The following is an 11,538-nucleotide window of genomic DNA, read 5'->3' as shown; positions in this document are numbered from 1 at the left end:
AAAATGAGGGACAGCCACAACATAAATAGTCCACCATGATACCACTAACACAGCTTCTGCTGATAACTCACTACTGAGTAAAATAATAGTGGTAAAGAATATGATCACAGCAATTGATGCCGTTCCAGGCTGATGGGTGGATAAAGATGTATTGTAGACAAGTGTGTGTCTGGCGTTAGCAGCACAAGCCATACTGGTAGCCCAGAGACAGGCTAGCTACCAGTAATGATGTGCTGCTAACGCCAGACACACTGGAGAGAGGGCAGCTAGCTACCAGTAATGATGTGCTGCTAACGCCAGACACACTGGAGAGAGGAAGAGAGACCAGCAGGCAGACCAAGGGAGAGCCCAAGAGCCAGGCCGACAGAGACGGATAGACCTCTCTTTGGAGCCAGAGACACTAAAGACCGAAGAGACCAGCCAAGTCGACTGTCAGACTGGAGGAAGAGAGTAGAGACCATCCGACCACCTGGCCTTAGTTTGGAGCGAGACGCCACAAGGCAGGTCGACAGGCCTCAGTCTCCAGACAAACTGAGGAGAGAGACCAGTAGCCAGGCCAACCAGCAAGACTACCAGGCCCCTCTGTCATTAGGAGTGTCAGACTGGGAGGGATCAACACTGAATCATGGTCTTTTTAATGACTAGATAAATGTAACAATGGAGTGTGGCTTGATTCATTCCTAGAGTAGAAATAACTGGAACATTGTCTTTCCTTTGAGTAATATCGGATTATAAAAGGTCACACTGATAATCAAGTTGTGTTTAGATACATAAAAGTATTTTTTTCCAATGAGAGGAATAACCATTTCATGCTGAAAAGCTAGCAACAAACTGAATGACAATCTAAAAAGGGGCAAAACACATGACATTGAGATAACAGTAAAACTGTCATGCTGACAACATTACAGATTATACAAACACCACTGACATCAACTGCCAGTGCAGATAAAGGGGGTCCTGCTTAGGAACAGAACATTGATATCTGTCAGAATTGGAATTGCAGAACTCTTCTTTTGGAATGGGCGTGATTCCAAGGGCTCCCAGTGACAGCACATAATGATTTGGAGTTGCTTTTATATGCCTGCAAAACATGATGTGCTGCTAGAGGGTACCCTGGAGAGAGACAGAGAGAGGGGATTCTCCATGGTATGGAGCTGTGGAGACAAAAAAACAACTAATAAATTACATAACATTGACAAGATTTTCCCACTCATAGTTCAGTATAAGCTTATTCTAGCACTTTCTTTAAATTACACAGAACTGAACCAAGATATTACATATAGGCCTGTAACATAGTTGAAAGACATGTCATTTTTACACTCGTGGCAAATTGCTTCTAGAGTTATATCACAGAAACAGGAGTTGTGAGTAGTACAACAGTAGTTATGCTTTCTTAAATAAAAAAATAAAGAGCAAAGAGATAGTGAAATGATTTTCTTGGCAAATGCAATACTGAGTAAATTCGATATAATTGATAGGAATTTAAATTATAACACAAATGTATTTACATAACTTCAATTATTTGAGACCACAAAATGGACGGTGGGAAAGTGGACAAAATGGTGGATGAAGATAACTAACGAGAAGTAGAGAAGACACTTTCTGAACAGTTCACTAACTACACCAAAGGTGCTCACATTCATCTATTCACATTTTACCAGAATGTAAAGAAACCTAGTCCGTAAAAATATATTTTAAAAAACACAGTAAAAAAAACAACACTATTTGTATAATATTTAATCGTTACCATTTTTGCCTGTTTTACCCTTTTCTCTAGGTTTTTACAGAGGTTGTGTACTGAAAAGACTGCTACAAGCAACAGAAAAATACAAACACAAGCCAACAGGACCACATCCCCATACATTTAAAATAATTCTGATGACTTCATAATGATTATTGGTTGCAACAACAAAGATCACCTTTTGCCTAGAACATAGTCCAACATATTTCCCCCCCCTTTCCCCCACCACCACCACCACACCGAAACAATAACATTATGTACTGCAGACTGCCGAACAGATCCACAAAAATAATGTGTTGAAATTAACACATTTAACTCGATATGTAGAATCATAGCTATAAAGTGCCAAGCAGTGCCTATTCTAAATGAGAGAGCACCTGAGGAGACAGTGATTCTCATCAAGACAAACTCCCCACCATCTATCCCAATAGTAAAAACAGGCATAGGAATTTTAACATGTCTATTTAAAAAAATATATATATAGAGATATTTGAGAGAACAGAAAAAGGGCCTGATCATAGAAATGACAGACACCACAATGAAACCGGATTGAAAATGTTCCTGGAACACCCTGTGCAGCAAAGACCAATGGAACGTGGTAGGGCCTCGTTGGACCTCACTGTCTTCAAGACAAGATCATCTTCAAATATGAGTAGACTGTGCATGTGTGTCAGGAAATGTGTGTGTGTGTGTGTATGAGAGAGAGAGAGTTTGTGGACGGAAAAGGAGGGGGAGAGGAAAAGAAGGGAGAAAAAGAGAAGTGAAAAGGAGGGAGACATAGAGGGTGAAGAGAGAAATTGCCCCCACAGGTGTGAGCGTGACAATGAAATTGACTAGTGGCGATGCACCTGAGCTCCAACTATCGTAGCAACCACAAGACACACACCTCAGAGAGAGGGAGGGAAAATCAGTGGGCAGAGGATGCACGACAGGCCTCTCTGACTGTGTGGCTACAAGGGCTCAGTTCTTGGCTCTAGCAGTTGAAATAGAACTGATGTGGCCCCCACATCAGGCTAATCAAACACATAATTGAATATACATTTGAGACAAGTCATACATGCACTACAGTATTGTGTTATCAAGACACAGAAGGGTCACTTGGCAGTTTAAACAGAACTGATGTGTCCCTCAAATCAGGCTAAGCTAACACGATTCCAGTTTAAGAATACAGATAAGAGACAACAAATTCATACATCTTTTGTTGTTTTATCAAGACACATATCTGGAATCCGTTTTGTGATCTGTTGAAAAAAAGTCAGAGAGACAACCTAGGAACAGTAATTAGCCAATGAAGCTAATTACTGAAATATGGAAAAATCTCTAAAAGCTACAAAAAGTATTACTTAAGTAGTGCTGGATTTTTTAAATTGTAATTGTAGTGATAGTCGTTGTATTAAGTAAGAAAAATATTTGGTTTTTAGGAAGGGGGGGTAGAAAAAAAATATTGCACACACCACACCCTGTGGTGTGCTTAAACTTTTTACACTTAGAAAAGTTGGATTTCCAAGGCATAAAGTTTACCGAAATGAAACTTTTTCACAGAGATACTATTGATATGAATTCATTTTAACCAAATTAAACACTAATTAACCATACTTTTAGACTTTAAAACAAAATCACAATTTTAACCCTACAATGTGGAAGAGAGAAAACAACTTCAAGGTCAAGCATTTGTCCTAGTCGGGCCAGAGACTAAAACCAACACGTATTAATTAATTGCAACCTAATTCACAACTTTCATGCAATTAGACATTCAAAACCATGTAAAGAGCAGAAGGGTATAAACTACTAGCTGATTTGAGACTAGTGCCACACGACCACATTCATAGTAGTATTGAAATCAGAAAAAGTATGCTTATTAGACGACATTTAAACACGCCAGTGATCACATCAGAATGCAGTCATCAAGCATCCGTTTCTGTCTCTCCCTGTTGTCAGATAGGCTCATTCAAAAAGAGTAAGAACAGAAAGAGCAGGGTAGAGAGAGGAGGACTGACAGAGAACAAACGAGAACGAGCAGGGTAGAAGGAAAGGAAGAGAGAGGGAGGGCAGGGGAGAGAGAGAGAGAGAGATGTACAGGGTAGTAGAAAGAACACATTTTTCAGTCTCTCCCTCTCTGGCCTATACTTGTCACTCTCCATTCAAACCAGAAACCATTTTAAAATACCTGAAACAGAGAGGAGAGGGAAAGAAAAGAAGGAGAAAAAGGGATTCACTTACCTCGGGGGAATGGTTGGGAGCCAATAACAATCTGAACACCACCTTCAAATTCAATCCAGCTCACACCTTGTGTGTTAGCAGACTATTTCTCCTTATATTAATGCACCTCTTCAAAATGTCCTAAAGGCCAATTGTTCTCTCTACACACACACACAAGTAGCTTCAACTAAAACTTCACTAATAACACTGACTCTAAACGAGAAAAAAATAACATTTAGATTCTTAAAGAAAATTTGTTTCACTTGGGGAATTACCCAACCTAAAATAATAATTAAAAAAATTAAAAAAGTAAAATAAGCTTTGGGGTCTCCCCTTTCTAATTGGGGGGCTTTCCTTTCTAATTGGGGACGCTTCCTGAACCAAGTCCTAGAATTTTGCCCAAAAACCTTTGGTCCTCTTACACCCCCCCCCCCCCCCCCCCCAACTACCCCTCCCTCTCTCCATACATCTCCCTTGTAAAAAGAGAGGTATTCTGACCTCAAATGGGACTTCTTGGATAAATAAAGGTAAAAAAAACAAAACATGAAATGACCCCGTACTACACCCCAAACCATAGTCCCACTTACCCTCCCGCCCCCCCTCCCCTCCGCTTCACCCCCACCGGGCCCCAGGGCAGGCTCCTGTGCTGTGCTGTGTGCAGTCCCTCTCGGCTCTACGCTGAAGCTAGTGAGGAGGCTTGGGAACTTAGTAGGCATAAAAAGGCAAGGGGAGCTGTTACTCTTTTTCCCTCGGCATCACTTTCTACAATAAAAATTGACATTTTCGGAGCCGCCAAAAAATCGGGAAAAAAATCTGGGGGTCGACGAGGTATCGGGGGTGACCGGTGTGAAATTTGGGGGTCGTGGGGTGAAGCGTCCGGCTGGAAAAAATTAATTAGCGAGGGTACGTTTTTGTCTAGTCTGGGCTACACTAGTGCAAGCTGCAGACGCCACTCGCTTCGGTTTCTTGACGTCTTGCCAAGGCTTTCACTCTGCCAACGAAGGGAGAAAGAGAGAGGGAGGGAGAGAGAAGGGAGGGGGGACAAGAGGGAACAGGCTAGACTGCGGAAAAGCACAGAGAGAGAGAGGGAAATAAAAATTAAGGAAAGTGTTGTTGCGCGTTTGTGTTTTTTTTTTGCCACAGCGACAATGCTGAGTTTCGCAGCAAAAAGTCATTAAAAAAAGTAATAAGCCACAAACCACAAATGAACGTCCCCGAGCTGAACAATAAAAATTTGAGATACGACTACTTTCCAAGATTGGCCCGAGTCCCATTTCGCATTTAACAGAAAAGAAAAGGACGAGCGAGCGAGTGAAAAGACGAGGAGAAAAATACAACAAATATTTAAAATTGCAATCGGAGTCTCACCGACCTTTGAGGTGTCCGGCATTGTCGATAGAACAGAAAAGCAGCATTGAAATAATTTGACTAGGTTCAGTGAGGAGTGGAAGGAAGAGAGCAAGCACACAACGTGGAGAAAATGTAGTACTGGATCTACAGATAGTTTTACCGAGGACAGAGGGCCACAAATGCACACACACACACACACACACACACACACACACACACACACACACACACACACACACACACACACACACACACACGAGTGCACGTACAAACACGCGCACACACAATACGAAAATAAAAGACAAAGGCCTAGAATGCCAGAATAATAAATAGAATGTTGAAACTTCACACACAATTCTGAGATTCTGACTCAAAAGTAAACCATATCATAGTTGACTTGGCAGAATCCAAATACTTCTGAATAGGCACTGTCTGGTTATTCTGGTAACTGTTGGTAACCGGGACCAGTACAAAAGCTTAATCATTACATTCTAGATTTTTTTTTAATGCCACAGCATTCAACTGGCAAGCACAAATGAATCCAGTCACAGAAAATCATTATTAGCCTACCAGTATATGCCATGTGGTGTAAGCTAAGAAGACAGTCAATATATCCAACCTCAGAACTATCAATGAAATATCAAGTCTAAAATCTTACCCTCAGCAAGCCAAGCACACAACCCAAATCAACTCAGTTGTGAAAATAGCTTCAGATAATATACACACAAACCTCACAAAATGCACCGTGACGCAGAAGCGCCCGAAAAAGACTCTACAACTAGCCAGTCAGTCACCTGGGAATAACGTAGCCATGCAAATAGGGCCCATGATACAGCAACGCTCTGTGTCTTACTGTCTGACGTTCTATACTCAGAATCAGGCCATGTTAAAGGAAGAGATATATCTCACTCCACATATGGAATGTTGTAATGCATTTAATCAACCTCGATTTGAAAGAACACCTGTTTCATAGTAGTGCCGTATGATAGCCTGAATATACTGTGGTTCTGTAGAAGTCAAAAGTCTGAGCTGAGTTAGATTGTATATTTCTTGTCTATTTTTGTAGGGCTTGTGCTAAAATGGCGCACACGCACACACACACACACACACACACACAATGCACTAGAATAGAAGATACTAGTGGACGTTTTAGCAATAGTATACAGAATTCTGAACCTCAAACAAATAGTGACCAGACACTATATCATACTTTATATATATATACACAGTTTAGATTAAAAGGTTAGGGTGTGGTATTCAGTAAAATCCGTGACATATTGTTTAGTACTGTAATGCCTTTTCAAAACCAAGGCAACTGTACACTATATTATTTTGGATTCATAGACATGCATACGTTTTCCTTTACCAGAAAATACATGCAAAGTAGATGAATGATTTGCTCCACGAAATATGAATCTATTCTAGAATGCAGTTGAATGAATGGGACAATTTGAAGTTATGAAAAGGACCAAAGGAAACAATATATTTGTATTGTACAAGTACAGTACGTGGCATCGACCGTGACGCAGTTACAAACGCACGCACCTAGAAGATTCGATATGGAGGTCTGTTTTTAACTAGTATCAATTCAATAATCCCTTCACATTTGCAACATTGTTACTTTCTTTGATGTGCAAATGATACTAAATAGCCATCTAGTTCCCTGTAACGTGTGCTGACGACAGTTGCCTGTCTGTCTCTTTGACCGTAGCTATGTTGCCACCTGCTTACTTAAGATTTTCCTCTGATAAATGATACCGTTCAAGCATCAAGTTTTAGATTTAAACCGTAAATGTTTTAGTCTGTGCATCATTTCACATTCTCAAGATTTGAATTTGTTGGTTGATAGAGGTACATTTAGTTGCATTTGTTTCATGAAATATTTAGAATAATGCACAGGATAGATTGAATAGGTAGGTCAATGTGAAGGGAGCACTGATCTGTTAGCTAGTCGGCCAATTCAACCTTGTAAAGACGTTAGGTCACATTTTATGATGTTAGCTATATCCATATATTCTGTTTAGTGTTTATATGGCACAGTACGGGGGTTGGGTCGAGAAGAAAAATGCTGATTCAGATCATGTCTTTGCGATTTGTTTTCCACTTGCCCCCCCACCCCACATTTGATCGTTCATACTACACATTTAATTCATTTGAACGATGTATTCAACCCTTTTCTAACATTTTGTAATTGAATGCAGTTTATTTTGATTATGTTCTAGTTCAGCAAATATTTCATTTGAACATACGGAGGGGGGGTTGGAGTAGATTATCGAGAGGGGTGTCATAAGCGGATTTTGGGGAGGGGTCCGCGAACCAAACCTTTGATACTCTAAAACGTGGGTGTGACAGCGAGGTAGTAAAATCTGTTCTGGAAATAAAATCATTATCCGTAACTTTTAATAAACGTATTTTAGCAACTACATCGACTGGCTTGCTTCCTTTGACAATGTAAAAAAAAATCGTTTGCAATTCGCCTCAATCTAGTTTCGGTGTCAAACTAAAGCTTTCAACATCAACTAAACGTGGCTATCCCACCAAAGTCATATTAACGTAATAATAACCGAATTGCTAGTCACCCTTGCTAGCTACAGTAGATTTAGATTGAAATACTAGGTTACAATTATTGTTGAAAATGTATATTTCATGGCTAACGAACATAAACTACAGTTAGCTTTTGTTTATTTTTAGTTAGTTACTATACTATTACTAACAATGCAACTAGCTAGCTATTTAGCCTGCTAAAATGCGTACCTTGAGAAAATACATCCTCGTCCGACGAAGAAACGATCATTCTTGCAAAAAAACATAACCCTTCTAAATGCAATTCAAAAAATATAAATTAATTCGTTAAATATGTTTTTCAACCCAGACATTCATTCTCTTGCAGAAGAAGTTTGAAAATGGCGCCAATGCCGTGCATCGGCAGCTCTACACACACTGGTGACACGGAGAAAAAGGGGAAAAAAAATTAATATAAATGTAAACGGTAGAATTATATTTTTTTACAAAATGAATGAGGTGTGTAATCGTTGGCCTAATCCATATTGCTATTCACTTTTGCTTAAAATTGCTCCTATGATTTTATTTAATATTTTTGTTCAATTGTAATAACCGTCAAAGCTTGTTCTAGTCGTAATGCAGCACGGGAAATGACATAATCGGTTTTGTTTTGAATTTCCAAGCCGGGAAAGGGTGAAATGGGAGGATTTGTCGCCCCCTCTAGCATGAGTTCATCAACGCATTTGTTCACCAACGTATGCCTATGAATTTCACTCCTCAATCGGGCCAGAAGATAGGCGTTGAGCTGTAGAGCAGGGTCCTGCCCCCCCCCCCCCCCCCCCGTGCACATTTTGGGGTTTCTCCTAGCACTACACAGCTGATTCAAATAACCAACTCATCATCAAGCTTTGATTATTTGAATCAGCTATGTAGTGCTGGGAGAAAAAACCAAACGTGGATGCAGTACCAAGTTTGGGAAACCCTGGCCTAGAGGACATAAAACGCCTTGACTAGTATGGTAAACTATTTGTTTAACCACCATGTAATATGTATTAGATGTATTTTCAGATAAGAATACGCTGTCTTCAAAATATGTACGCTACTATGTAGTTCTGTGTGTGTGTGTGTACAAAGATGGAACTCAGCCTTTCAGTTGGGATCCGGCCTGCTACATTCTCCTGTTTCTTAGATGCCTTGCTCAAATGATGAACAATAAATAGCTCTTCATCCAATGTTGATACTTGTTTTTCTGGAACAGAGAGTGAAGGGGGAGAGAGAGCCAGAAAGAGATGGGGAGACTGAGAGGGAAAGAGAGAGAAACTCACAACAGTGGAACTATTTTACTAGAAATTTAAGCATAAATGTCATACCATATCTCTGGTATGCTCCTGTACAAGGCATCTAGTGGTTCAGAATGGTAGGCCTTATTTCTTCTTCTTCGGTGAGGTTTAACGGCGGTTGGCATACAATATGTTGCATTACCGCCCCCAACTGAACTATAGTATAAATCCATTACACTTTGTGATACAAAATGGTGAAGGGGAACCGGGAAAAATAAAACAATAAAATAAATGTATATTTGTATTTTATAATTGTTTTATTTTTCCCAGTTCCTCTTCCCCATTTTGATGCACAAAATACTAATTCAAACCCCTATACTCATTCAAACCCATTACCTTATTCTACTACTTTAACCCAATTTGATCCTACCCCAGGCCAACGACCTGAGAAGACCGGGACACTACCACTCAACACACCCTGTGACTTTTCTGAAGTCAAATCTCGTACCCCCAAGTACTTCTCTGCAGCTGCTACCACAACATCTATTTTCTGTGACTTACGCTGACTTACTTACGGGTTGTGACCATTGTGGATCAAGGGGATAGTCAGTCAACAACATATGAAATTCCAGAAGGAAACAGTGTGTTTATTTAAAAAATGTGTAGTTTTCCATTCAAACAGCAGATTATTATGTGTACTTACACAACCAAAATGACAGCTTGATCATTCACCCAGAGCTCAGAACTAAAAGCAACAACACCCGTAGCTAGGTCTTTACGGTCCACCAGTCTCACCTCACCTTCATTTGCGCAAACGGAAGGACAAAGTAGAGTAGAGTAGGTCCCATTATCCATAGTTCCTGACAAGTGCTTGTGACATCACTATGGTTCTAGATTGTAGAACGTAGATAATTAGATCATTGTTTTTAAATGGATCTCTATGTATTTCTTGTTATAAATATGTGACTTATGTCTTTGGCTGCTCTCTACCCAGCATTGAAGTTTTCTGATATGTATGAACTGTAAAAAAAAATATATATTCTAGAATGTACAACCCCATTCCATGTTAAGTCAAGTATATATGAACTGTAATATCTTTCCTGCTAAAATAAAGTATTATGAAAAAAAACGTGTTTTTTATATATATATATATATATATACAGTGAAGTTGGAAGTTTTTTTAATATATATATATATATATACAGTTGAAGTCGGAAGTTTACAAATACATTTAAACTCAGTTTTTCCACAATTCCTGACATTTAATCCTAGTAAAAATGCCCTGTCTTGGTCAGTTAGGATCACCATTTTATTTTAAGATTGTGAAATGTCAGAATAATAGTAGAGAGAATGATTTATTTCAGCTTTTATTTCTTTCATCACATTCCCAGTGGGTCAGAAGTTTACATATGCTCAATTAATATTTGGTAGCATTGTCATTCCTCCTGACAGAGCTGGTGTAACTGAGTCAGGTTTGTAGGCCTCCTTGCCCGCACACGCTTTTTCAGTTCTGCGCACAAATTTTCTATAGGATTTAGGTCAGGGCTTTGTGATGGCCTCTCCAATACCTTGACTTTGTTGTCCTTAAGCCATTTTGACACAACCTTGGAAGTATGCTTGGGGTCATTGTCCATTTGGAAGACCCATTTGCGACCAAGCTTTAACTTCCTGATTGTTGTCTTGAGATGCTGCTTCAATATATCCACATAATCTTCCTACCTCATGATGCCATCTATTTTGTGAAGTGCACCAGGCCCTCCTGCAGCAAAGCACCCCCACAACATGATGCCGCCACCCCCATGCTTCACGGTTGGGATGGTGTTCTTCGGCTTGCAAGCTTCCCCCATTTTCCTCCAAACATAACGGTTCTATTTTTGTTTCATCAGAAAAGTACGATCTTTGTCCCCATGTGCAGTTGCAAACCGTAGTCTGGCTTTTTTATGGCGGTTTTGGAGCAGTGGCTTCTTCCTTGCTGAGTAGCCTTTCAGGTCATGTCGATATAGGACTCGTTTTACTGTGGATATAGATACTTTTGTACCTGTTTCCTCCAGCATCTTCACAAGGTCCTTTGCTGTTGTTCTGGGATTGATTTGCACTTTTCGCACCAAAGTACGTTCATCTCTAGGAGACAGAACGCGTCTCCTTCCTGAGCGGTATGACGGCTGCGTGGTCCCATGGTGTTTATACTTGCGTACTATTGTTTGTACAGATGAACGTGGTACCTTCAGGCATTTGGAAATTGTTCCCAAGGATGAACAAGACTTGTGGAGGTCTACAAATTTTTTTCTGAAGTCTTGCCTGATTTTGATATTCCCATGATGTCAAGCAAAGAGGAACTGAGTTTGAAGATAGGCCTTGAAATACATCCACAGGTACACCTCCAATTGACTCAAATGATGTCAGTTAGCCTATCAGAAGCTTCTAAAGCAATGACATAATTTTCGGGAATTTTCCAAGCTGTTTAAA

This window comes from Salvelinus alpinus, chromosome 31, assembly GCF_045679555.1.
Source record: "Salvelinus alpinus chromosome 31, SLU_Salpinus.1, whole genome shotgun sequence".
Taxonomy (NCBI): Eukaryota; Metazoa; Chordata; class Actinopteri; order Salmoniformes; family Salmonidae; genus Salvelinus; species Salvelinus alpinus.
This window is presented reverse-complemented; position numbering follows the sequence as displayed.